The sequence below is a fragment of the Moschus berezovskii genome, chromosome 23 (assembly GCF_049115385.1).
Source record: "Moschus berezovskii isolate FMDL1 chromosome 23, NW_MosBer_1.0, whole genome shotgun sequence".
Classification (NCBI taxonomy): Eukaryota; Metazoa; Chordata; class Mammalia; order Artiodactyla; family Moschidae; genus Moschus; species Moschus berezovskii.
This window is the reverse complement of record NC_142482.1, coordinates 24,486,127-24,514,063: the sequence shown is the minus strand read 5'-3', so window position 1 is coordinate 24,514,063 and position 27,937 is coordinate 24,486,127. Positions and strand designations below refer to the sequence as shown.

General features: G+C 41.2%; 1 protein-coding gene across 4 annotated transcripts in view; it reads left to right on the top strand.

Moving 5' to 3' along the window:
- The first annotated feature begins 1,024 nt into the window (after window positions 1-1,024).
- BTBD9 (BTB domain containing 9) overlaps window positions 1,025-27,937 on the top strand; it is a 437,363-nt gene continuing 410,450 nt past the window's right edge. For 3 of the 4 annotated variants that reach the window (XM_088831208.1, XM_055407251.2, XM_088831209.1), the window contains exon 1: window positions 1,025-1,155. The gene's annotated coding sequence lies outside the window, so the exon portion shown is untranslated. Of the gene's footprint in view, window positions 1,156-25,689; window positions 25,795-27,937 lie in introns of those variants that run through there. The other variant, XM_055407252.2, reaches the window with a different exon arrangement.

Sequence of the window (27,937 nt, the reverse complement as noted above, 5' to 3'; positions counted from 1 at the left end):
CCCAGACATTCTAGAAACTTGGCCTACTCATTTATCCCTCAGTCAGTGCTGTCAATGCTACCACCTTAACGGTTTTCGCATCTGTCCCTTCCTTTACATTCCCCCTGTCAAAGCTTTGGTTAAGGCTCTGATCACTTCTTATCTGGGGTACAGCAAGGGCCTCATAACTGATCTCCCCGCCTCGTCTACTTTCACTTCCATACCTTTACTCAGGAAGCTTCCTTTGGCTGGAATTATGTCCTTTCTAGTCACTCTCTCCAAAGCCCCACACCCCGGACCTCCAGTAAGCCCAAGGGTCAAGCAGAAGTGACCGTCCAACATTCCTGATCAGGCTTGATACTAGGTTTCCCTGACTCCAGTCTATGCTCTTAACTGCTCTTGCTCGTCTGCCTTCCTTATAATAAAGATACTTTAAAGTCTAGTGAGCTTTATACTTTAAAAAGCACTTTTGCATACATTATTTTGTTTTAGCCGCACAATTCTACAACGTAGGTAAGACAGGTATTGTTATCCTCACTTATAAAACGAAGAAACTAGTCGGAGGAATTCAAGGCCGGGTCCATGCTGCGGGCTTAACTAGTGTCATTAGGCATTCTTTCACATTAACCGTGCACTCAGCCCCAAAGGTCCCGGTTCCGGGAAAAGCCTTCCTGCATTTTTCAGAAGTAGCCGATGGGATCCGCTCCAGACGGGATAGCAGTCTGGAGACCCTGCCGTCTCCCCTACAGGCGCCCGGGCGATCATGACCCGGACCTCCCCGTTTGCAGTGACGCGATCGGTGACGCCACACAGTGACGTGAAGTGACGTAACTCCCCGGGAGTCAGGAGCCCGTAGGGCAGCCACACTCTGGAGCCCCTAGATCCGGAGGGCAGCGGGTCGGGCGGGTGTCGGAGAGCCGCAAAACCCGCGAGACGCGACCTCCCGGCCCTGAACCGGTGTAACCGACCGGCCCGCAGCCGATCGGTTGCTACGTGACGCAAGCACGCAGAGGCGCGTGCGCGGCCACGGCGGTGTGCGTGAGAGCGGACGCGCGCCGCGGCGGCGGCGGCGGCGGCGGCGAGGACGGCGGCGACGGCAGCGGCTACGAGGCGGGTGCGGAGCGGGCGGAAGAGGCGTCCGTGCGGGCTGTGAGGGCGCAGAGAAACATCGTTGGGGTGAGTAGCCGCGGCCTCCCGGGGGAGGTGGGGCCCGGCCGCACCTGCTGCGCGGCCCCGGGGCGCGGGGACGCGCGCCCCTCCGCGGTCCTCAGCCGCCTACTCCGGGGGGCGGGGAAGGAGCGCCGACGGGGGCTGACGAGGGTCAGTTCCTGGGCGCGGGCGCTCCGGAAACAGGCTGGGGCCGGCGGAGACTTTAGTTCTGGAACCGTCTGGGGCGTCTGGGGGGGTCTCGGGGCGGCTCTGCCAGGCTCCCGGGCCGAGGAATCTGAAGCTTGAGAAGTCCGACTCCCTGAGCAGCCTCGCATCCTGCCTGAGACGAGGCTGCGCGATACCGAAGGCGAGGCGGAACCGGGAGCGCAGTGGTTGGGGTTCGGATAAGTTGGGCCCTGCTGGGGCCCCTCAACGCCCCTGCCCTGGCCGGGCTCCGAGGAGGAGCCGGTTGTTATGGAGAGTTGTGAATCAGTGCCCGCGCGCCGCGTCAGACACACCCACGACCGGGGGCAGGAGATCTGTCACTGTGGAGAGGGGGCGGGCAACTTGTTGCCTGGTGTTTCCAACTTCAGGAGTTGTCTGCACGTGTTTGATGCACGCTGAAAGCTTCGTCGGCGCTTAGCATTTTATAGTGCCAGGAAAATCCCATGGACGGAGGAGCCTGGTAGGCTGCAGTCCATGGGGTCGCTAAGAGTCGGACACGACTGAGCGACTTCACTTTCACTTTTCACTTGCGTGCATTGGAGAAGGAAATGGCAACCCACTCCAGTGTTCTTGCCTGGATAATCCCAGGGACGGGGGAGCCTGGTGGGCTGCCGTCTATGGGGTCACACAGAGTCAGACACGACTGAAGCAACTTAGAAACAGCAGCAGCATTTTATCGCGCTGTTGCTACAGATTTTGAGGCCAAGGGGTGGATAGACATCCTTAGTTCTTCCTCCAAATACTCAAATCAGCTGTTTTATTTCCCTAAACCATGTTGAACTTCTGTCATTATTAGGGGCAAGTAAGTGTGGAGGCGCAGCCTTTTATTTCCTTTAAAAGAAGTACAGGCTTGGTATTTACTGTAAGGCAGAAAACAGATTCTGTTCAGCGTGTGGACTGGAAAATGTTGATGGTCGGATAAGCCTGATTGGGTGCAGCTTATCATCAGCCCAATGCTTTCTTAGTGCCTTGGACTCCCTCGCCTAGTGACCATGCTGAGGAGGAAGTATTGGAGGTAGGAAAGAAGTCAGTCTTTTCTGATTGTTGATGACGGCAAAGCCTAGAAACAGTGGAAAGGTAGGCTGTACTGAAATTTAATCATGATTTGTGCAAGAAAATTGAAGACAATACCTTGTAACTTCTCATTCAGTTCGAAAAGTCCGTGATTCAGTTTCACAACTGAGGATCTGTAATGTTTGTTACTTGAGGTTCTTATATCTTGGAGCCAGTGATAACCTTGCTCTGTAGCACTTCGAGTACTGAGACTTCAATATTTCTTGTGCTCTGGACAATAGTAGCTCTTAGGACAGGATCACATTTGTTTCCTTCAGGGCCATGTCTCCAGGACCTGCAGAACTGCTTGCCACAGAGTAGACACAGTAGATATTTATTATATGTGACACTGTGGATAAGTCGTGTATCAGTGCTTAGCAAGCGTCCTTCAAGTAGTTAATACATATGCTGCCTGTGCCCAGTATTATGCTATATGTGGGAGGAGGATTGTGGGATTACAAATGACATTGAAAGACCTGGCTTTTTTCCCTTAAGAGTGAAAACCGTATAGCTAGGTAAGTAAAGCATATTATATAAAATAATTATGAAACCAGATGAGGCAGTCTGTAAACAGGTGCTATGTGAGGTGCTATGGCTCAGAGGTTAAAGCTTCTGCCTCCAATGCGGGAGACCCGGGTTCGATCCCTGGGTCGGGAAGATCCCCTGGAGAAAGAAACGGTAACCCACTCCAGTATTCTTGCCTGGAGAATCCCATGGATGGAGAAGCCTGGTAGGCTACAGTCCACGGGGTCGCATAGAGTCGGACATGACTGAGCGACGGAACAGAACAGAACATACTTTAAGTACAGTACAAACTTAGGAAAGGTTGATCTCATCTTTGGAAAAAGTGGAAACTTTCTTTTAGAGATAAGTCATGTTTGAGAAAATAGTGTGAATTTGGTCACTGGGGGAATATATTGCAGCAACTTACATGTCCCATGAGAGGGGATAATTGGAGAGAGAAGGTTTAGCAGGTTCGGGAGGGAAAGTGTTAAGACTCAGGCAGGCTTATCAGCATCCCACGGATAAACAGAGCCTGCTTCCTGGGAGAGGTGGGAGTTGTGTTACTCAGAGTAGAGTCTTAGACAGGAATAAGTGTTACCCTTACTTAAAATGAAAGGATATTATAGTTCAGCCAAAAACAGGTATACCTCTGATTTAAAAACTAATTTGAATAAATGCCTCACTACTGTACACTTATGTATTTAGTCAGCAGTGCATGCCCTCATTTCTAAAATCTGCCTGATGTGCTGGGGCCGTTCTATTGGAAATGTACTGAAATGATGTACCCAAAGCAATTATCCAACTACTCTCAGTGACACAGTTTTCCTTGGGATTATCTCTTATAGCAGTCTGTGAGGTTTGTAGTTCCTGCTGATCCTGTAAAATATACAAATCATGTTAGCTGGGAAAGGAGTCTATTTGAGGGATACTCAAAAATATTGACAAAAAGATTTTGAGAAAATTACAGATGCTGCTGCTAAATATTGAACCTTCACTCTTTATCTTTTGTTGTAATGTGAGCTTTCTTTTGAGTGTTGCATGAACTTGAATTGCTAACCTGTGTAATGTTGCAACACCAAATGTTGCATTATTTAACAACTCAGCAAATATTTATCGGATACTGGCTATGGCTGGGCTTTGTGTTGGGTGTTTTCTTACAGCGAAGAAAACACAGTATACCTGAGATATCAAGTGTTCATCAGAGGAGACAGACACTAACCATGCCATGTTATGATAAGAGCTCACTATTTTTGGAATAAATAAAATGCTGAAGGAATAGATTACTTTGGCTGGGGAAATAAATCGAGAGTCAGGGAAAACTTTAAAGACTATGGAACTTAGCCCTGAAGGTTAATTAGTATTTTGCCACATGGAAAAGGAAAAACAATCATTCTAGGCAGAGGGGAGAGTATAAGCAAAATTACCAAAGATTAAAATTAAGTGGGAAAACTTTGAGTTCTTTTTTGTAGGCTTCTTGTAAGGCAGAGGTGATAAGACAGGAAAGTTATGGTTGGAGCCAAATTATGAGGAAATCTTTTATTCTAAAAAGCCTAGACCTGCCAGCACTAATCCTGTGTTGGCAATAAGAGAATGGTGGAAGGTAGAATAATCAGATCAGAAAGTTAAGTGGCAGTTCATGTGCAGAGTTACTTTAAAGTGGAGAGGCAGGGAAACCAATTAGGATGTAGGTGAGAGGTGCCCATATCTTGAAGAGGGACAGTGGGAATGGCTTGTAAAGATATTTTAGATGTTAAAATCTCTGAATGTTATGGACAGCTTGAGGCGAGAGGGAGTGAGAAGTCAAAAGTGGCACTGATGATTATAAGGACATTAGAAAACACAGGAGGGAGGTAGGAACGGATTTACAATGGAGGAAAGAAATGATGGCGTGTTAATTTTAAGGCCCCTGTGTGGCGTTTAGAGAGGTTCATTAGCTAACTGAAAGTTTTACTCCAGAGTTTATCAGACAGTTTAGAAGTAATTGTCATGTAACTGACAGCCTCCAAGGCTACCGTGTAGTAGCATTCTAGGACTTAATATAGTCTTTGGAGTTAGGAAAACCCAAAGTCAAATCTCTTATGCCTCTGTTGGTTAGATTGAGTAACCTTAGACAAGTTATTTAGCATTTCTAAACCTGTTTTTTTTTTCCCCTGAAAAGTGGGGTTAATAATACTTTAAAGAATTGTGGTAATTAAGATAGTATGTACACACAGGACAGTGCCTGGACGGTAAATGCTTAATAAATGACAGCTGTTGCTGTTAGTAGTTGTAATAGTTACAGCTGCAGAGGTGGTGGAAGAAGATAATCCTACCCAGAAAAGTTGAGAATGAGAACTGGAAAGAACATGGAGTGGAACTTTTGGATGGTTTCTCAAACTTGAGCATTCATCAGAAATACCTGGAGGCTTTGGTAAAACACAGATTTCTTAGTGTCCCACCTCCACAGTTTCTGATTCAGTAAGTCTGGCAGGGGCTCTTGAATTTGCATTTTGAATAAGTTATCATGTGATGCTAATGTTGTTATTCCCCAGGACTGCACTTTGAGAACCTCTGACTTAGAGGATTGGTGAAGGAAGAGGGGCCAGCATAGAGGCTAACGGATAGATTGAGGTTGATGGAGAATTCAGAGGAAGTTTAGAGCAAAATAAGGAAGTAAGAGCCTGCAGAACCACCATTCTGCTTTCCAGTTCTATGAACTTCAACTCATTCTTATTTCTGTTTCATCCAGAATTTGGTATAATGCTTGGCACATAACATTGTTTGAACGAACCTTTGAGGCTTCTTAACAATGTCCTTATTGGTGATTGCACGTACTAACATTCCTTCATCCTTTTATATCTCTGCAGGGTCACTGAGAAGATACTGTTTCTAATTTTATAGACACACACAAACACAATAACTGCAGAAAATTTCTTTCAGATAGCTGAGGCATAACTAGGTGCTTTTGACTCTGAATTAGATGCCCCCGCCCCCTTTTAAATGTCTGAGAGCCCAGTTAGCAAAATAATTGTCAATAACAAGAGCCAAGACTCTGCTCAGTGTTATGTGGTATCCTGGAGGGGAGGGGAGTTTGGGGGAGAATGGATACAAGATATGTATGGCTGAGTTCCCATCACTGTTCACCTGAAACTATCACAACTTTGTTAATCAGCTATACCCCAATACAAAATAAAAAATTTATTTTGAAAAGTCTGAACATTCTGTCTTTAAAAAATGCCAAGATTACAATCTGTGTCTTTTATTAGGTACTTCAAAGGTTTATAGAGTAAGAAAGGAATATACTTTATGTACCTGGGATGTTTACTATAGAATGGGCAAAATGGGCAAAACTCAAAGGAAAGAAATAGAATGAGATAAAATCACAGAAATGCGGATGGAGAGGAACAGGAACATAAGGACTTCTTCTCTGCTGATATACTTTGTGTCTTACATGCCTCATATACGCATGTAGCACAAATGTTAGTGCTGATATCTTAGATGTTAGTCATGCATCTATGATAGGGAGTTAGAAGGGAGTTCTTCTGTATTGTTGTCGTTCAGTTGCTCACTTGTGTCCCAACTCTTTGCGACCCCATGAGCTATACCATGCCATGCTTCCCTGTCCTCCATCTCCCAGAGTTTGCTCAAATTCATGTCCATTGAGTTGGTGATGGCATCTAGCCATCTCATCCTCTGTTGTCCCCTTCTCCTTCTGCCCTCAATCTTTTCCAGCATCATGGTCTTTTCTAGTGACTTGGCTCTTCGCATCAGGTGGCCAAAGTATTGGAGCTTTAGCAGCGGTACTTCTAATGAATATTCAGGGTAGATTACCTTTGATTGACTGGTTGGATCTCCTTGCAGTCCAGGAGACTCTCAAGAGTCTTCTCCAACACCATAATTCAAAAGCATCAATTCTTCAGTGCTCAGCTTTCTTTATGGTCCAACTCTCACATCCGTACATGACTACTGGAAAAAATATAGCTTTGGCTATATGGAATTTTGTTGGCAAAATGATGTCTCTGCTTTTTAATATGTTTTCTAGGTTTGTTATAGCTTTTCTTCCAAGGCGCAAGTGTCTTTTAATTTCATGACTGCAGTCATCATCCATAGTGATTTTGGAGCCCAAGAAAATAAAGTCTGTCACTGTTTCCACTGTTTCCCCATCTATTTGCCATGAAGTGATGGGACCAGATGCCATGATCTTCATTTTTTTAATATTGAGTTTCAAGCCAGCTTTTTCACTCTCCTCTTTCGCCTTCATCAAGAGGCTCTTTAGTTCCTCTTCACTTTCTGCCATTGGCATGGTGTCATCTGCATATCTGAGGTTATTGATATTTCTCCCAGCAATCTTGATTCCAGCTTGTGCTTCATCCAGCCTGGCATTTCGCATGATGTACTCTGCATATAAGTTAAATAAGCAGGGTGACAATATACAGCCTTGATGTACTCCTTTCCCAACTTTGAACCAGGTTATTGTCTCATGTCTGGTTCTAACTGTTGCTTGACCTGCATACAGGTTTCTCAGGAGGCAGGTAGGGTGGTCTGGTATTCTCATCTGCATTCTAAGATATGCAGATGATACCACCCTAATGGCAGAAAGTGAAGAAGAACTAAAGAGCCTCTTGATGAGATGGTTGGATGACATCACCAACTCAATGGACATGAATTTGAGCAAACTCTGGGAGGTAGAGAAGGACAGGGAAGCCTGGCATGCTGCAATCCATGGGGTTGCAAAGAGTCAGACATGACTGAGCAACTGAACAACAACAAATCTGCATGTCTGAAGTTGTTGATATTTCTCCTGACAATCTTGATTCCAACTTGTGATTCATCCAGCCCAGCATTTTGCCTGGTGTACTCTGCACAGTAGTTAAATACGCAGGGTGACAATATACAGCCTTGCTATACTACTTTCCTAATTTCGAACCAGTCCGTTGTTCCATGTGTGGTTTTAACTGTTGCTTCTTGATCTGCATACAGGTTTCTCAGGAAGCAGGTAAGATGGTCTGGTATTTCCACCTCTTTAATAATTTTCTAGAGTTTATTGTGATCCACACAGTCAAAGGCTTTAACATAGTCAATGAGGCAGAAGTAGATGTTTTTCTGGAATTCTCTCTTTTTTCTGTGATCCAACAGATGTTGGCAATTTGATCTCTGGTTCCTCTATGTTTTCTAAGTCTAGCTTATATATCTGGAAGTTCTCAGTTCACATACTATTGGATCCTAGCTTGAAGGATTTTGAGCATTACCTTGCTAGCATGTGAAATGAGGGCAATTGTTTGGTCGTTTGAACATTCTTTGACATTGCCCTTTGGGATTGGAATGAAAACTGCTATATAAGGAAATCAGATAATAGTTGTGCAAAGATATAAACACATTGAAAAGAGATTTCAGGAGTTAAATTGTAGCTAGACCTGTTAGCTACTCAGCATGCTTCATTTGGCTCTTGTTCACTCACTTTATTCTTTCTCCTAACATTCATTCATTAAGTATATACTATGTGCCAGAAACTGTGCAGAGTGCTACACATAGAGAAATGCTCATTGCTCTGGTTATCCAACACTGGCTTTAGTTAGGGGTCTGGTGGCTCCAAGGTAAAGAATCTGCCTGCAATGTGGGAGACTTGGGTTTGATCCCTTAGTTGGGAAGAACCCCTGGAGGAGGAAATGGCAACCCACTCCAGTATTCTTTCCTGGAGAATCCCATGGACAGAGGAGCCTGGCAGGCTACAGTCCACAGGGTCACAAAGAGTCTGACATGACTGAAGCGACTTGGCAGGGCATGATATACACCTTGTGAAAGGAAGCTCTGTTGCCTGAATTTTACAGTCTTAAGACTATATTGTTATGAGTAGACATCAAGAATATTCGTTGGAAGGACTGATGCTGAAGCAGAAACTCCAATACTTTTGCTACCTGATGCAAAGAGCTGACTCATTGGGAAAGACCCCAATGCTGGGAAAGATTGAGGGCAAGAGGAGAAGGGGCTGACAGAGGATGAGATGGTTGGATGGCATCACCGACTCAATGGACATGAGTTTGAGCAAACTCCGGGAGGTAGTGAAGGACAGGGAAGCCTGGTGGGCTGCAGTCCTTGGGATTGCAAAGAGTCGGACACGACTGAGTGACTGAACAACAACAAATATTAACATGAGTAGACATTGAGGACTTGAAGATAAAGTTTTTCAGCCCTGTGTATGTATGCTAGAGCCGAGAGAGAATATAGAGAGATACAAAAAATTTTTTAAGTTGTCTTTATTTTTATTTCTGGCTGCGCTCAGTTTCATTGCTTTGTGCGGGCTTTCTCTAGTTGCAGTGAACGGGGGCTACTACTGTATAGTAGTGTGCCGGCTTCTCATTGTGGTGGCCCCTCTTGTTGTGGCACTTGGGCTCTAGGTGCATGGGCTTCAGTAGTTACAGCACACAGGCTTAGTAGTTGCAGCGTGCGGGCTCTAGGGCATGCAGACCTCAGTGGTTTTGGCACAGGGTCTCATTAGTTGTGGCTCTCGGGCTCTTGAGCACTGGCTCAATAGTGTGGTGCTTGGGATTGGTTGCTCTGCAGCATGTGGAATTTTCCCAGAGCAGGGACTGAACCTGTGTCCCCTGCAATGGCAGGCAGATTCTTATCCACTGTGCCACCAGGGAAGTCCAGAATTTTTTTAAAGCAATCAAAGAATATATAATTTGATAGAGGAGAGAAACATTTCTCTTGATTCATGAACTGAGAACTTCCAGATGTTCAAGCTAGATTTAGAAAAGGCAGAAAGAAGAACCAGAGATCAAATTGCCAACGTCAGCTGGATCATTGAAAAAACAAGAGAATTCCAGAAAAACGTCTGCTTCATTGACTATGCTAAAGCCTTTGAATGTGTGGATTACAACAAACTGAAAAATTTTTAGAGATGGGACTACCAGACCACCTTACCTGCCTCCTGAGAAACCTGTATGCAGGTCAAGAAGGAACAGTTAGAACTAGACATGGAACAACAGACTGGTTCAAAATTGGGTAAGGAGTACATCAAGGCTGTATATTGTCACCCTGCTTATTTAACTTATATGCAGAGTACATCATACGAAATGCCAGGCTGGATGAAGCACAAGCTGGAATCAAGATTGCTGGGAGAAATATCAATAACCTCAGATATGCAGATGACACCATGCTAATGGCAGAAAGTAAAGAGGAACTAAAGAGATTCTTAATGAAAATGAAAGAGGAGAGTGAACAAGCTGGCTTGAAACTCAACGTTGAAAAAATGACTATCAATGGCATTCGGTCCCATCAAGTGAGTGAAAGTTCCTTAGTCGTGTCTGACTCTTTGCAACCCCATGGACTATACAATCCATAGAATTCTCTAGGTCAGAAAACTGGAGTGGATAGCCTTTCCTTTCTCCAGGGGATCTTCCCAACCCAGGGATTAAACTCAGGTCTCCCACATTGCAAGCGGATTCTTTACCACAAGGGAAGCCTTGTCGATCCCATCACTTCATGGCAAATAGATGAGGAAACAGTGACAGACTTTATCTTCTTGGACTGAAAAATCACTCTAGATGGTGACTGTGGCCATGAAATTAAAAGGTGTTCATTGAAAGAAAAAGACAAACCTAGACAGCATATTAAAAAGCAGAGACATTACTTTGCCAACAAAGGTCTGTCTAGTTTTTTCAGTTTTTCCAGTAGTCATGTATGGATGTGAGAGTTGGACCATAAAGAAGGCTGAGTGCTGAAGAATTGATGCTTTTGAACTGTGGTGTTGGAGAAGACTCTTGAGAGTCCCTTGGACTGCAAGGAAATCCAACCAGTCCATCCTAAAGGAGATCAGTCCTGGGTGTTCATTGGTAGGGCTGATGTTGAAGCTGAAACTCCACTACTTTGGCCACCTGATGGAAGAACTGACTCACTAGAAAAGACCCTGATGCCGGGCAAGCTTGAAGGCAGGAGGAGAAGGGGATGACAGAGCACGAGATGGTTGGATGGCATCACCGACTCAATGGACATGAGTTTAAGCAAGCTCCCTGTACTTCCCTGATGGCTCAGATGGTAAAGTGTCTGCCTACAAGGTGGGAGACCTGGGTTCAATCCCTGGGTTGGGAAGATCTCCTGGAGAAGGAAATGGTAATCCACACCAGTATTCTTGCCTGGAAAATCCCATGAACGGAGGAGCCTGGTAGGCTGTAGTCCATGGGGTCGCAAAGAGTCGGATACGACTAAGCGACTGATCAACAACAAAACAGAATATGATATGTTATATAAATATTGATCACAGTCTAGGTTCTCTAATATTTGAACACCTGAGTGTTCAGTTTTGATTTCATCTTGTAAGCTTTTATAATATTCCAGAAATAATAGTGTGCCATGCTGCTGCTGCTGCTGCTAAATCCTCATTAATCTCCTGGGCTGCCTTTTGGGTCTTTATGTGACACAGTAAATATTTTGGCAGTCTCTGTCCTTGTTTTCTTGGTTTGGAAATATAGTTGCCGCTGCGGCTGCTCTAAGTCGCTTCAGTCGCATCCGACTCTGTGCGACCCCATAGACGGCAGCCTACCAGGCTCCCTTGTCCCTGGGATGCTCCAGTCAAGAACACTGGAGTGGGTTGCCATTTCCTTCTCCAATGCATGACAGTGAAAAGTGAAAGTGAAGACACTTAGTTGTCTCCGACTCTTAGCGACCCCATGGACCGCAGCTTACCAGGCTCCTCCGTCCATGGGATTTTCCAGGCAAAAGTACTGGAGTGGGGTGCCTTTGCCTTCTCTGTTGGAAATATAGTGCATATAAGCAAAAACAGTTAGCCACTGTTTATCAAGTGGCTGCATTATGCTAGGCCTTTTCTACTCATAATAAAACCTTGTAAATTGAATATTACCCTCATTTTATTAATTAGGCAGCTGAGTTTCAGAATGGGGAGAACAGTTTGCCTGTGTTTGTGACCAGTGAGGTGGGACAAGTCTGCAGCCCCATGCTTGGTCTCCACAGCCGTGCTCTTCAGCGCCGTCAGCATGGGGCCCTAGCATGGAAATATTTAGATGAAGAAATCCAATCTTGTGTCTGCTGATTTGGGGGAAGTTGTTTGAGAAGTAAGACTTTTAATAACTGCCTGAATGATTGAAGCAATTTGATAATATTGTTAGAAATGGAGAAGAAAAGGAGGTAGACAGTTAAAGGCCCCCATGCGGATTTTCCTGTGAAGACATGCTATATTTGACCCAAAAGTTTTTGGTTGACTGACAGGTTATTTTACATAAACATTCAGATTTTCCATTCTCTGTGCATAGGTGCAGTCTTCTAGAGGAAGAATTGTACTTTTCCAAGCTAATGATATTTAAAGTAAATTCAGAACTCCTTTGTTATCACTTAGGGAAAAATATCTTGGTGCTTCACCCCGAATTGAAATTTCTCAGCTAATTGTCTTTCTTTCCACACCACTTATTCCTTTCACCCACTCAGGTGTTTATTTTTTAAATCTATTTACAAGCTAGATACTTGGGTATATATTCTACTTCTGGTTTGATGTTCTCATTCTGATACCTTTTGAGTCCAATTTTATACATTCCTGGAAATAGTGACTATAATTATCTTTGTAAAGCATAGTTGATTTCCACTAATTTCATAATAAACTTTTAAATAAAATTAAAATTATAAAAATGGACAAATATTAAACCCAAATATTTGTTATCTATTGCTATGTGACAAATTTGGGCTTCCCTGGTAGCTTAGCTGTAAAGAATCTGCCTGCAATGCAGGAGATGCAGGTTTGATCCTTGGGTCTGGAAGGCCCCGGGGAGGAGGAAATGGCAACACACGCCAGTATTCATGCCTGAAAAATCCCAAGTATTCATGCCTGAAAAATTCCATGAAGAGAGGAGCCTGGGGTTGCAGAGTTGGACAGGACTGAAGCGATTGAACATGGCATAACATGTAACAAATTACCTCTAAATTAGCAGCTTAAAATGACAAATATTTCTTATCTAACAGTACCTTTGGGTGAGAAATTTAGCTGGGTGGATTCTGACTCAATTGTAGACATTCTGTGACAGGTCATCTAAAGACTTGAATGGGGCTGGAGGATCTGCCTCCATGATGGCTGCAGCCTCAGGTCTTTGTAGGGCTGCTTGATTATCCTCACAGTATGTCAGCTGGCTTTACCCAGAGCAAGTGATCCAAGAGGAAACCACATGCCTTATATACCCTATCTTGACAACACGCTGCCACAAAATTCTCTTTGTTGTAAGTGGGTCACTGAGTCCAAGGGAAGCCTTTTAGGTTCCACCATTTTGGGGAGGATGTCAAAAAGTTTGCAGACATATTCTGAAACAGCCATGAGTCTGTCATATGAAGTTGTTTTCTCAGCTGAAATTGATTACCTTTGTTGTAGCACATGCTATAGTGTTTCTGACTTGTGTATTCACAGTATTTTCTGGAAGGATGCTTTGGAGAAAAGGGAGTAGTGTTTGAAATGTGAAGCAAGGTTTTATAAATTAAGTTTTGTTGGTGATTTTTCTTTGTTATTTTTTCCCTCGATTTCTTTTTTTGTTAAGTTAATTTATTTATTTGACTGTGCTGCATTTTAGGTGTGGCATGTGGAATCTGCCTGACCAGGGGTTGAACCAGGCCCCCTGCATGGGGAGCGTGGAGCCTTAGCCACTGGACCACCAAGGAAGTCCCTACAGTAGCCATTTGACTTTCAGAAGCCCTTCCTGGCCTTTCAGCTTAGGAATTGCCCTACGTGAAGCATGAGGGCTGCTGCTTGGGGAGGCCTAGGCCCCATGGGCATAAGGAGTAGGTAGCAAGGTGACCCATCTGTATCATCCAGAACTGAGCTGGCACCATTGTGCCCCAGACCAGGACGGTGTCCCCTGCCTACTGTTGGATATTTTAAAAATTGTTGCATCTTATTAGCTTTATTTCTAACAGAGCTGGAATCTATTCCAATTAAGAGGTTATTAATGGCTTCGATAAGAACGGTTTCAGTAGAGCAGTGGGCTGATAATGAGACTTCAGTGGATTCAGGAGTGAATCGCACATTAGGAAGAGGTGACCACGGGTAAAGATAATCTTATGAAAAGTTTTAGCAAATACTGGAAAAGGAGTTAGAAACTATGTGTAAAGTACAGTATTGAAAAACTGACACGAGATTTCCTTGGTGGTGCTGTAGATGGGAATCCACCTGCCAGTGCAGTGGACATGGGTTTGATCCCTGGTCTGGGGAGATTCCACATGCTGCAGGCAACTAAAATCTGTGCGCCACCACTACTGAAGCCCAAGCACCTAGAGCCTGTACCCCGCCTGAAGAGAAGCCACCACTGTGCGCAGTCTGTGCGCCACGACTAGGGAGCAGCCCCTGCTCTCCGCAACTAGAGAAAGCCCATGTGCAGCAGTGGAGACCCAGCACAGCCAAAAATAATAAATGAATAATTTCCAAAAGACTGGCCTATATGCTGTCCACCGTGGCTAAGCTGATATGGGCTCAGTCCAACAAGTTGAAAGTATTTTAAACTGTTGAGGGGTATAGGCTTAACTCCTGAGGTTTGGAGTCAGCTGCTTCCTCTGTAGCCTCCTAGTGAGTCCTTCTGTTCTGAATGAAATACATAGTTTGCTCTAATTTGTATATCAATGCAGTATACCTGTCAGAAGATCATTGCCAAATGTACATCATCCTAAATGATGTTTTGGTTAAAAAAAAAAAAAAATGTGATAGGGGAAATTGGTGGAGGAAACCCAGGGCAAGAAAATGATAGTTATGGGGTATTAAGTGTCAAGCATATACTGTATCCTTCATGTGTTTATATTGTTTCACTGCATCTTCGTAACCACCCTACCAGGGTTGTGGTTATCCCCATTTTCTGATTGAGGAGATTTAGAACCCTTAGCCTTATCTCCCCTTATCTTATCCTAGTTTCTGCCACTGATGGCTGTAGATTAGTCCTTTCTAGCTCTCAGTTCCTGGGGATCTGTAAATAGTTACTAAATAGTGTTGCTATTGGGTATGAAAAAAAGCTATGCAGGGTATTTGCCCCTCTCAGTGAATTAATAACTTAGTGGTAACACTGTCCGGTTGTCCAGACTAAATAATTTATTTTCCCATCACACAGTGTGTACCCATTATGTATGTGTCCTTAGAAGGCTACTGTAAAGTAAATCAAGTAAATGGGCTCCGTGACAGGCTCTCCATCAGTTGTTACTAGCCCTGGGCACAGAGGCACAGAGCTACCTGCGAGACTGTGTGATGATTTTTAAGTGTGTTATAGGTTAAGTACTAAGTATTTCTATTAATTTAGAAAGTACTTTGGCATGTGGCCTTTAAAAATTACATTATTATATTATCATAAATCTTGATTAAGGCAACAAAATGTATTTACTATGGCCAGCTTCACAGCTGGGGTGAAATATTTTATAGTGTGTATAATGAGCCACTAGATGATGGTGATTCTCTGTTCACATCTAAAAAACGAGAGTTGGGAAATTAATTAGAAGCTTTAAAAGTCTATTTAAGTGTGAAAATTAATTTTGAGTAACAGTATCACGTGCCCAGTGAGTACTAAATAATTGAGAAGGAGGAGGGATAAAAGGAAATTATGAGGCTTTCAAACCTTCTTAAGTCCATTTTGGGAAAAGGTTAAAACAACAATATTATGCTACTGTGATTTTCAAAGACATCCTTTACAGCATGATGCGTAAAGAAACAAAATTAGCAAGTAATAAGCATTTTAAGATTAAATATTCTAATTTTGAGTCAATGTGTTCTAGATACAGTGTCCTGGCAAGCAGTGGCTATGGTTATGGACTCTCTCCTCAGAAGGCATTATGAAAATTTATAGGGACAGTTTGGTTTTCTAATTTGGTTGAGATGCATATTATTTTATTATAAATTATTAAAAAATCTCTCCCTTATAGCTAATGTATTTTTTATAAGTAACTAGTAGGTTCTCAATTTATGAATTATATTACAGAACAGTAGGCAATATAGCAAAATTTTTGTTATAAAAAGTGGGTGTTGAGTCTGATAGGGTTGATGGCCACTGCATTAGTTTTCTGTTGGTGTGCCACAAACTTACAGCTTGAAACTGCAGCCCCTCATGATAATTTCTGTAGGTCAGAAGTCCAGGCATGGGATAGCTATATTCTTTGGTCTGGGTCTTACCAGGCTGAATTTGAGGGGACTGCAGGGGCTGTGGTTTCATCTGAGATTTGGGGTCCTCCACCAGCCTCTTTGGTTGTTAGCAGAATGACTGAGGTCCTCATTTTTTTTGCTGACTGTCTGCTGGGGGTCCCTCTCAGCTCCTAGAGGCCACTTTCAGGTCTAACTTCAGGGCCCTCTCACAACCTGACAACTTCTTCAAAGCCAGCAGGAGAACCTCTCCAGTTGACTGGAGTGTCCCATATAAGGTTGCCTGATTACAGGATTGACTATAACTATGGCAAAGCCCTCTGGCCTGAGGGAGCTTATCATGTGCCAAGGAACATTAGGGAAATAACTGTGGAGTCAGAAGGGAGCCAGACTCCATAAGCCTCGAAGGCCTAGTTAAGTGTTTTTCCTTCTCTTGTGTTAAGAGGCTTGGGAAGCTCCTGACGGTATTCAAGTGGGGATGAGAGTCATGGAGGGGTTCAGGGAAATTGTTCATAATCAGTTTTAGAATGTGACATTCAGTCTGGTTGCTGTAAGGGAACAGTTTGGAGTAAAAACAGAGTGATGGGTTAGAAAGGCGGTCTGAGTGAGAGACAGGGGTGGTGTGGACTAGAATGGAAGTTGCCAAGAAGTAAATGAGTTTGAGAGCTCATGTAGGAGGTAAAATTAAAACGCTTGCTGATAAATTAGGTATGGGAGGTAAGGTTGAAGTAGATGTCATTCTGGTTTCCATAATTGGGTTCACAGAGCTGGGGAACATTGTAGGGCAGGTTTTTTAGCGGCAGAGAGATGTAGGCAGGACAAAGTGAATTTTGAAGTACTTTTGAGGTAACCAAGTAGAGATATAAAGTAGGCAGTGGGATGTTGAGATCTGGAGTTCAGGGAAGAGAGCGGCTAATATCTATATGGCCTTTTTTGGTTAACTTTGAGGGCTTAAATATGCTAGAAACTGTATTAGCTACTGGGAATGTAAAGACGACTAAGACATTGATTCAGGATTCGTTGCGTGAACTCATGTTCTTCCTCTCTGGAGGTTTGCTTACCGATGAGACAAATCACTAACAAGATCACTGCATGCTGTTGATGGGACAGTGATGGAGGAAAACAAGCTGATTTTAAAGCACATAAAAGAGACACCTGACGAAGGTTGGCAGTATCAGTGGAGGCTGTTGCTGAAGGGTGTGAGGTCTGTTCCTGAACCTTGAAAGAGCAGGCGAATTTAGCCAGATGAGAATGTAAGAATTTCCAGTAGTAAAAGCTTGGTTGTATGAGAGAAGACAATGAAATCTCAGAAGAGCCAAAAATTCCAAATCCCTGGTTTTCACTATAGGCTGGACACGTGGTGATAAGGCAACATCTGTGCTTAAGTTGGGTGTTTATGTGGTGGTCTGGACCTCTGGTGTAGCTGTTTTTGCTTTGCAACCATTTTGGAAAGAGAGAAGAGTGTTCAGTAGTTGGAACGGACTTCAGAGAACTTTAACCCTTTCTTCTCATTTACGAGTGAGGTTACCAGTAGCCAAGGAGTATACTTTGCTGATACCTTGTTAGCAAATCTGTCTTCCAGTGTCAAAGCTAAGCTTCTTCAAACTGCTGCAGGAGTGGCCATGCCCTTTTAACTGTGTTTCCGTGTCCTCTGACATATTCATGTGGAAGAAAGTGTACTGGAAATACTCAGATGCTGCCTCTGAATAGTGTGGGTCTCCATGGGTGCTGTGTCTTTGGAAGAGAAACGTGAAATTCTCTCTGGACTGTCTGTGTTTGTGCCCTCTTTCCATTTTTTTAATCCACTTGTCTCTGTCCTTTCCCCCACCCCATGTATTAGCGAATAATAATAATAGTATAGTGGGGTGATAATAGTGGTTAATACTGAACATTTATTATGTGTCAGGCACCATAGTAATTGTTTTACCTTACTTAATTCTACCAGCACTCCTGTAAGATATAGTTCTTTAGTACCACCACATTTTATAGAAGAAAACATGGAGGCTTAGAAAAACAAGGCTTAGAAACCCACTGTGTCAAGGGTTATATAGTAATAAGTGGTGATGCCAAGATTTGAACTCGGGCAGTGTGACTCTGGATACTTTTTACTGCTTTTTCTAATACAATTTATAAGCAGTTCTGCCAGGAGAAACATAATGTGAGCTACAAATGCAAGCTATGTTTGTAATTGAAACTTTTTAGTAGCCATGATGAAGGAAAGAAAAACAGGTCAAATTAATTTAGAGATATTTTTATTGAGCCCTGTATATCTAAAATATTGCCGTTTCACATCTCAGTGTGAAAAAATAAGTGAGATGTTTTCATAAGTCTTTGAAATACAGTGTTTATTTTATAGCATGTCTCAACTTGGACTAGCCATGTATTCAAAGGTTCAGTGACTAGCTACCATTTTGGCCAGTGCAACTCCAAGGGGGCAGGAGAGTACGTGAAAATTCTGTTATGCTGAGTGGAGCCAGAGAGAGAGAGAACCTGCTGAAAAATCTGCAGATGAAACCAATGAAGAAGGCAGAGTGGTAATTCCCAGGTCTTATCCAGCAAGCAGGGACGAGTGGAGAAGAATTTTCTCTCCTATCGCCCTGAAGCTACGTGAGGTATCTTTTTTTTTTCTTCCCACGTTGAGACTCACCATTTTTGTATAGTGTTATGGGTATAGTTTCCATAGTGGTCTGATCTTTAAGTACTTTTGGAAATAAAGATGCATTTGTGACTGGCCATGAGATGTTGGAATGTTGTTTCTATGGGAAAGACTTAAGAATTCTAAAACTTATACATTACTTGTTTTTGGACTGTCATCTTCTGTTAAATGTGCAAGGGGTAAGATTGGAGAACAAAGTGTAGTGATCACTTGCTGTGTGATCGCTTTAAGTTACAGGCGTTACAGCACAGGAGAAGAGTAATTAGCTCTTCAAGTTTGTATTTATGGGTAATGCTCATCACCTGTTACTTTCTTCACCCTGTAGCTAGGCTACACCCAATTGCTTGTTGAGTTGAATATTAGCTGAGAAGCAAATATACCTGGAACTGAGCTGTGTGAATCATTTTCTTTCGTGAACTTTTCATTCTTAAACACTTGCTTTCCCTCAGTCCTTCCCCTTAGGAAAAGCAACACAGGCTTATCCCAACAAGCTAAATAATATTGGTATGTAGAAAGAACAGTCCTATCCTTCCTCTGAGAATGCAGACCTGTGCACTAAAAAGCACGTCAGCCGGTGTTTTATATTTTTGTGGATGGAAAAATAAAATAGTGATATAGCGAAGATTTTTTACCAGAATGTTAACTCTCAGGACTATACTGTTAATGCTTGTTTACCTTCTTGAAGTATCTATAGAGTTTACAATTGAAAAACCATAAATCACGAGACACTTAGGAAGAGAACACCAAAAAAAAAAATGCTGCATAATGTTTTAAGTTTTAAAATACTTGAAAAATATGAGAAACATCATGCAAAGTGTGATACAGGAATATAGCCTTGATTAGCAAAGTGGAAATTTGGAAACCAAACACCTGCTGAATATTAAGAGGGAGGGAGAACGTCTTAATGAAAACATTTGGTTGTAAACTGTTGAGAGAGATTTTTAAGATGAGCACATGTATTTTTATAATCAGCTCCGGGAGAGCGACATGGAGTCCCAAGTTTGTGTCTCCAACCTGTGCTTGGATCATTTCATTCCAGTGTGATATTTGTTTGTTGAATACTGTCCTTGTGGGATGTGAGAAGGACCTAGTCACTGCCCTCCAGGATTTTGTTTTGGCTTATTTTAGCTATTAAAAATCTCTTATTTACTAAAAATCTGTTCCATCAATGTTTACTTTTCTGAGAGATAATTTGAGAAGAAAAGAGCACAGCAGGTCAGAGATCATCTATATCAGTGTTTTCATCCTTTTGTTTGGTGGTGGGGGGAGGGGGGAGGCTTCCTTTAGATAAACAGATATTTCATCACTTTTTAAAGGTTCCACTTAAAATTTTTTGAAATATTTAAAAGATAAATTGATTACCACAACAATGTAAAGCTGTTATACTCCAATTAAAAAAAAAAAAGGATACTCTTCAGAAGTGCATTGAGTTTAAACATGCTGCTGCTGCTAAGTCACTTCAGTCGTGTCCGACTCTGTGTGACCCTATAGACGGCAGCCCACCAGGCTCCCCCGTCCCTGGGATTCTCCAGGCAAGAACACTGGAGTGGGTTGCCATTTCCTTCTCCAATGTGTGAAAGTGAAAAGTGAAAGTGAAGTCGCTCAGTCATGTCTGACTCGTAGCAACCCCATGGACTGCAGCCCACCAGGCTCCTCCGTCCATGGGATTTTCTAGGCAAGAGTCCTGGAGTGGGTTGCCATTGCCTTCTCTGGAGTTTAAACATAAACCTTCCCATTTATTCCCTTCCATCCCAACTCCCACCCCTTCCCTGGAGGTTACTTACTGCTGTTAATAGTTAGTGTGTGGCCTTGCAGTTCTTGTTTCCAATGTGTGTATTTACTTAATTCATTCAGTAGATATTTAAGTGCCTTCTTAATTGTATATATACATATATTTATGTAGTTGAATCCTGTTGAACTAAAGCCTGTCCTCTTCACTTACTGTGTTTTGGAGCTCGGGTCAGAACTTTGGATCTGTTCCCTTTTTATTAATGGCTGTATTGTATGAATGCATTGCAATTTATCACCTCCCCCCTCACCCGTCTGCTATTGCAAGCAATGCTGAAATAAATATTCTAGAAGCACAGTTGCTGGATTATAGGAAATATATATTTAAAAATTTGACAGATTGTACTAAGCTAACCTCTAAAAAGCTGAACCAGTTTATACTTCCAACAGTCACATGAGATCACAGATCCTACATATTTGATTTAGTTATATAGAGATTTAGAACTTGAAGGGACCACAGAATGTGGCCTAACTCCATCCACTCCTTTTCTAAGATAAAGGATGAATCTCAGAGACTTGAAATGATTTGCCCAGATCTTACCCAGCAGAACTATGTCCCAGTCTCTGGTCTGTGTTCCCTTGACGGCCTCTTAGTTTAGACAGGTTTCACAGTGCGAGATTCTACCATGCTGTCTGTCTGTTTCTGTTTCTTTTCTGTTGTTACTCAAAGCACGCTTCCTTTTCAGTTTCGCATTTTCTGATAGTGCCCTGAGATTCTTGCCTTTGCCATCTTGTCTGCATGGAACATCTTTCATTTAATATCCTTAAAAAGATGCCTTCTTCCATTATTTAAAGTCCTCCTTCTCTACAGGGTGTATGGGTTACTTTAGATTTACCGATAGGCATAACACAGCAAAGGAAGTATTTTATGAACATTCCTTATCAGCAGCAGACGCCACCCTGTTAGCCAAGTAAAACATAAGCTTCTTTTATAAACTTGGAGGAGAAAATGGATTGCAGGGATTTGTCTATTGCAGGATTTCTGCTACATTTGATCATTTTATGTTTGTCAGATAATATGATGGCATTAAACTAAATGAACTCCATCTTAATGTTAAAAGTTTTATTATTTACAGTTTATTTTTTCTCTTAGAAAAAGCAGTAAGTAGTCTGTTTATATAAAGTATAACTAGTATCTCTTCCTCTTCTGTGAATATAATTATTTCTAATTATATTCCTAAACATGTCTGCATTGGAGGCTTGCTTCTCTTATAAAGGCATGGTCCTGGTAGCTTTTCTTGATGGGCTATGAGAATTTGTGTCAGTGACATCCCAAGTTGGTACTGTGGTTGAGCTGGTTACGTACCAAGATTATGACTTTAGGTAAAGAATCAACTGATGGAATTCTAAGGAACAGAGAACAGCCTTGATGCATATTCTGATGATGATAAAAGAGGTAGAATTAGTATTATAAAATTCAGTATTAGATGTGAATTAAATTTGGCCTATGAATATTGTTCAGAACTGAGAATAGCAGTCTAATCATCAGCTCATCAATTATTCAGTAGCATCTTGAGGGTATAAGTGCACAGAATACAAAAAACCTATCCACTACCCTTTAGAGTTTTTGTTCTAAGACAGAAGGGGAGAAGCATGCATTATTCTTTTCTAATGCATTTTATTCTTCCACAGTGCGGGTGAAGTTTATATTTGCACCAGAAGAGTGCACATACAGGCAGGCCACATGTTTGTTTATTCACGGGGGTTTGTGGAAGATCTGGGGTGGGATTAAGTTTGGATCATGAAAAGATGACAGTTTTATAGGAAAAGTCCATTCTCCCCCTAGTTATAAGAGATGTGGATTTCTTGAACTCTTTGCCTAAATTTTTTGTTCGTAAAATGAGTCATTTTCTTGATATGTGCTCTTCATGCCCTTATTCTATGTATACACTATAAATTTGGCTTTGGCTGTAGAAGGGCTTCCCTGGTAGCTCAGCTGGTAAAGAATCCGCCTGCAGTATGGGAGACCTGGGTTCAATCCCTGGGTTGAGAAGGTCTGCTGGAGAAGGGAACGGCTACCCACTCTAGTATTCTGGCCAGGAGAATTCCATGGACTGTATAGTTCATGGGGTCACAAAGAATTGGACAGGACTGAATGACTTTCACTTTCACTTGGTGTAAGCCATAGATTTGGGTCAGTGGGTCTTATTTTGTACAGTAACTACTAGACTGCTGCTGCTGCTGCTAAGTCACTTCAGTCGTGTCCGACTCTGTGTGACCCCATAGACGGAAGCCCACCAGGCTCCCCCTTCCCTGGGATTCTCCAGGCAAGAACACTGGAGTGGGTTGCCATTTCTTTCTCCTACATGAGGATAATTATCTCTGAGTTTTATTCTTTCTTTTCATTGCAGTAGAGAATGGTATGTTGGAGGAACAAAGACAATGCTCATAAAACCAAAGAGAAGGGATTATATGTGGCGGGGGGGACAAAAGGAAGACTAGTATAATTTGTGAACATGTTAGATTATGTGCTAGAATGGCAACAGATAAATTTGTAAATCAAGATTTTTAGGTAGACTGATTTCTCAGTTGATCTTTTATTTCAGTTTTCTCAGAAGATAGCCAAGATAGCAGGGTTTAACAAACTGCATCAAAGTATGCACAGCAGAACATTTTTATAACATCTACAAATGAAAAGCCAATTTCCTTTACCCAGACAATAATCCAAATGTTCACAGTAGCGTCACTACAAGGAAATTAAATTGTTACAATTGATGATTCCACTGCTTTAATGGGAGTTCATGCTATAATAACCTTTATTAATTAGGAAAATATCATATAATTTAAATCTGGGCAAGAATATTACAGACCCATAAGGTGCCACTGAAGAAATTAAAAAGAAATGGCTGTCCTGTATTTTCAAATATTATTACAACTAATAACCTCTGTACTCATCATGACTTTTTCATTTTTTTTTTTTTTGGGCTCTTGGTGCATATATTTTTCTGTTCCTAGTGTACAGTTCATATAATTTTCAATAGATTTGAAATCAGTAAGGCTGATAACCCTGAAAAGGGTAGTTATATAAACTCTGAGATCTAAAAATGATAGCCACTTCTCAGTAAAGTTGCAGTCTGTGACTTGTCATTTCCATCTTAGAGGGTTGTCTTACAGGGAGTTACACACACGGTGGCACAGACAAGAGCTGAGAGGCCGAGGGTAGGTTGGTGACTGAGGAACGTAGGTCTTTGGGTAATAGGTTAATAAAATCTGGTGGTGAGTTTCTGTACCTTTAATCCCTTTCTGAAGCATAAACTCAGGAAGGTACTCTGTAGGGAAGAAGCTTCAATATTTGGGGAAATATAATAATATTAATGCACTGAAACTCACTTGAGTCACTTGTTATTTTGTTTTAGGATACCTGATTTGAATGCTTTTGTTTGAAGGTGTTTGGGAAAGATTGTTTTAATTAGAGACTGGATTTAGAGAAACTGAAGTACTGAATAGAAAATAAAAATAATACTGCAAATTATTGTATATATTGGGCCATATTTGCTTTGGGAGTCTCAGATATTTTGTGATTGAATAATACAGTAGCTTCTTGCAGCCACCACAGAATTAGATGTCATTGCCAAACTAAGCCAGCAGCATTGCCCAGTCGAGGAAAACACTTCTTAAAATATGGCCCAAGGTCACTGGTAGGCCTTGATGAGAAAATACTGGCAAATGTCAGGAGATCTCATAATCTTTCATTTATATATCCTTTGGCACCTTGTTAATGACCATACAAGGGAAGCATTAAGAATATGCACAATGTGGCATTCATAAATCCATGTTAGCGTAATACTAGAGTTCATAAAAGATTCTGATTCGGTGTTCTACTAGGAAGTCTGACTTAAGCAGTCTGAAGCAGCATTATAGAACTCGTACTCCACATGTGGACATGCATAAGTTAGAATTATTTTATATTTTTGAAAAGATACATATTACTGTTGAGTTGGTTGTGTTTTTCAAGTTGTTTCTGTTCTTCCCTTATAAATTACTGTTTAGTCTTGTCATTATCAATTTAATTTGTTACAAGTTGTTTAGTTAACTATAGTGTATATTGATGCATATTTGTGTTAATAATATTCTTGGTCTATAATTTTTCAGTAGAGTTTTAAAACATTGTAGTTTAAAAAGTTGGATTGAAAAATGACACTGCCCTTTTTTTTTTTTTTATAACACCATGGCATATTTTACCTGGTCTGAATAGAGTGTATTTTAAAAAAAACATTTCAAAAACTGCTGGTCTGAGAAGTTAATTGGCAGGTCTACTAGTCAGAGAATAATTTCTGACTTCTTCCGTATTACTACAGCATAGCTCTAATAAGTTCAGAACTTTGACAGACTTTGGTTTAAATATGCTCTTTATTGTCTGTGTCCTTGGACTTGTTGCCTAATCTTGTTTGTCCTTCAATTTTTCCTGTCTGTTAAACAAAAGAACAGTACGTGCCTAATCCAGTTGTTTGAATACTGGGTAGGATGGTGTGTGTAAAATGCTAAGGACTCTGCCTAGCTTATACTTAAGTCCTCAATAATAGTAACCATTATTATTTGTTATTTTGTTCAGTTGTGTCCTACTTTTTTTGTGACCACATTGACTATAACCAGCCAGGCTCCTCTGTCCTTGGTATTTCCCTGTCAAGAATACTGGAGTAGATTGCCATTTCCTTTTCTAAGGGATCTTCCTGACCCAGGGATGGAACCTATATCTCCTGCATTGCAGGTGGAATTTTTTTTTTTTTAACCACTGAGCCACCTGGTATCAGTCAGTCAGTTCAGTTCAGTCGCTCAGTCTTGTCCGACTCTTTGCGACCCCATGAATCACAGCATGCCAGGCCTCCCTGTCCATCACCAACTCCCGGAGTTCACTCAAACTCATGTCCATCGAGTCAGTGATGCCATCCAGCCATCTCATTCTCTGTCGTCCCTGTCTCCTCCCACCCCCAATCCCTCCTAACATCAGACTCTTTTCCAGTGAGTCAACTCGTCGCATGAGGTGGCCAAAGTATTGGAGTTTCAGCTTTAGCATCAGTCCTTCCAATGAACACCCAGGATTGATCTCCTCTAGAATGGACTGGTTGGATCTCCTTGCAGTCCAAGGGACTCTCAAGAGTCTTTTCCAGCACCACAGTTCAAAAGCATCAATTCTTCGGCGATCAGCTTTCTTCACAGTTCAACTCTCACATCCATACATGACCACAGGAGAAACCGTAGCCTTGACTAGACGGACCTTGGTTGGCAAAGTAATGTCTCTGCTTTTTAATATGCTATCTAGGTTGGTCATAAATTTCCTTCCAAGGAGTAAGCGTCTTTTAATTTCCTGGCTGCAATCAGCATCTGCAGTGCACCTGGTATAGATAACCATTATTATTAGGTAAGAAGTACTTTCTGTGTCCCTATTGCAAAATTATTAATTTGTTATTATTTAATAGATTGTTACTTTGTTTTAAGTTTCTACCTTTAAAATATATACGTATATATATATATATCAGAGTATACTTGATTTACTATGTGTTGTGTTAGTTTCAGGTGTACAGCAAAGTGATCCAGCTGTATATTTTTATGTATTTATTCTTTTTCAGATTCTTTACCCTATAGGTTATTACAGAATATGGAGTAGGGTTCCCTGTGCTATACAATAGGTCCTTGTTGGTTATCTATTTTATGTATAGTAGTGTATATATGTTAATCTCAAGTTCCTAATTTATGCCTTCTCCCTCACATTTCTGCTTTGATAACCGTAAGTTTGTTTTAAAAATCTGTGAGTCTTTTTGTAAATAGGTTCATTTGTATCATTTTTAAAATTTAAATTCCACTTGAGTGATATCAGATGATATTTGTCTTTCTCTGACTTCATTTAGTATGATAATCTCTAGGAAATGGCATTATTTTGTTCTTTTTTATGGCTGAATAATATTCCATTGTATATATGTACCACATCTTCTTTATCTGTTCCTCTGTCAATGGACATTTGGTGGCTTCCATGTCTTCACTATTGAAAATAGTGTGTCAGTGAACTTTGGGATGCATCTATCTTTTTGAAATATGGTTTTCTCCAGATATATGCCCAGTAGTTGGATTGCTGGATCATTTGGTAGTTCTGTTTATAGTTTTTCCTTTATTTTTAAGGAACCTCTGTACTGTTCTCCAAGGTGGTTGTACCAATTTGCATTGCCACCAACAGTGTAGAAGGGTTTCTCTTTTGTCTACCCCGACTCTAGCATTTATTGTTTGTAGACTTTTTGATGATGGTCATTCTGACTGATGTGAGGTTATGCCTCATTGTAGTTTTCATTTGCATTTCTCTAAAAATTAATGATGTTGAACATCTTTTCATATACTTGGGCCATCTGTGTATCTTCTTTGGAGAACTGCCTATTTAGATCTTCTGTCCTTTTTTTTAGATTGAGTTGTTTTTTGAGAAAGAGCTGCATGAGCTGCTTATATAGTTTGGCAGTTAATCCCTTGTTGTTGCTTCGTTTACAGATATGTTCTCCTAGTCTGTTGGTTGTGTTTTTTTTGTTGTTTTTTATGATTTTCTTTGTTCTGCAGAATCTATAAAGTTTAATTTGGTCCCATTTGTTGATTTTGTTTTTATTTTCATTACTCTAAAAGGTGAATCAAAAAAGATATTGCTACCATTTATGTCAAAGAGTGTTCTGCCTATGTTTTCCTCTAAGAGTTGTATAGTGTCCAGCCTTAACATTTAGGTCTTTGATCAATTTTAAGTATATTTTTGTGTATAATGTTAGAGAATTTTCTAATTTCATTCTTTTACATGTAACTGTCCAGTTTTACAAGCACTGCTGATTGAAGAGACCACCTTTTCTCCATTGTATATTCTTGCCTCTTTTGTCATAGATTAATTGACCTTAGGAGAATGGGTTTATTTCTGGGCTTTCTATGCTGTTTCATTGATCTATATTTCTGTTTTTACTCCAGTACTGTACTCTTTTGGTTACTGTAGCTTTGTAGTATAGTCTGAAGTCATTTTAATGCCTTTAATATGAAAGTTTATTGTTAATAATAGAGTATGTTTCAAATGATCTTGCTAATTTAAAATTTGAGCGTTACTTTTATTGAAATATATTTGACATATAACTGTTAATTCAAGATGTACAACATGTTGATTTGCTACATTTATTTATTATTATATGATTGCCATGATACAATAATTAGGACCTCTATCATGTTATGTAATTATTTCTTTTTAGTGGTTAGAATAATTAAGCTTTAGTTTCTTAGCAAGTTTGACTATAATATAACGTTGTTGCCTATGTTCACTATATTGTGTATTAGCTCTCTAGGACTTATTGGGGGATGGGTCACCTTATAAAATCGGATTACTAGGAGTAGAGTTGTCATAATGGCTATTTTCTTGTTGTCTGCTTGTGTTGGCAATGTTATATTATCTTCAATCAGTGGTTTCCTTGTAGAATCCTTTTAAAATTCACTTGCCATTTTGTGAGCAGTAACTTAAATTATATAATTTTTGTTAAATTCAAGTAGCAGGCCTA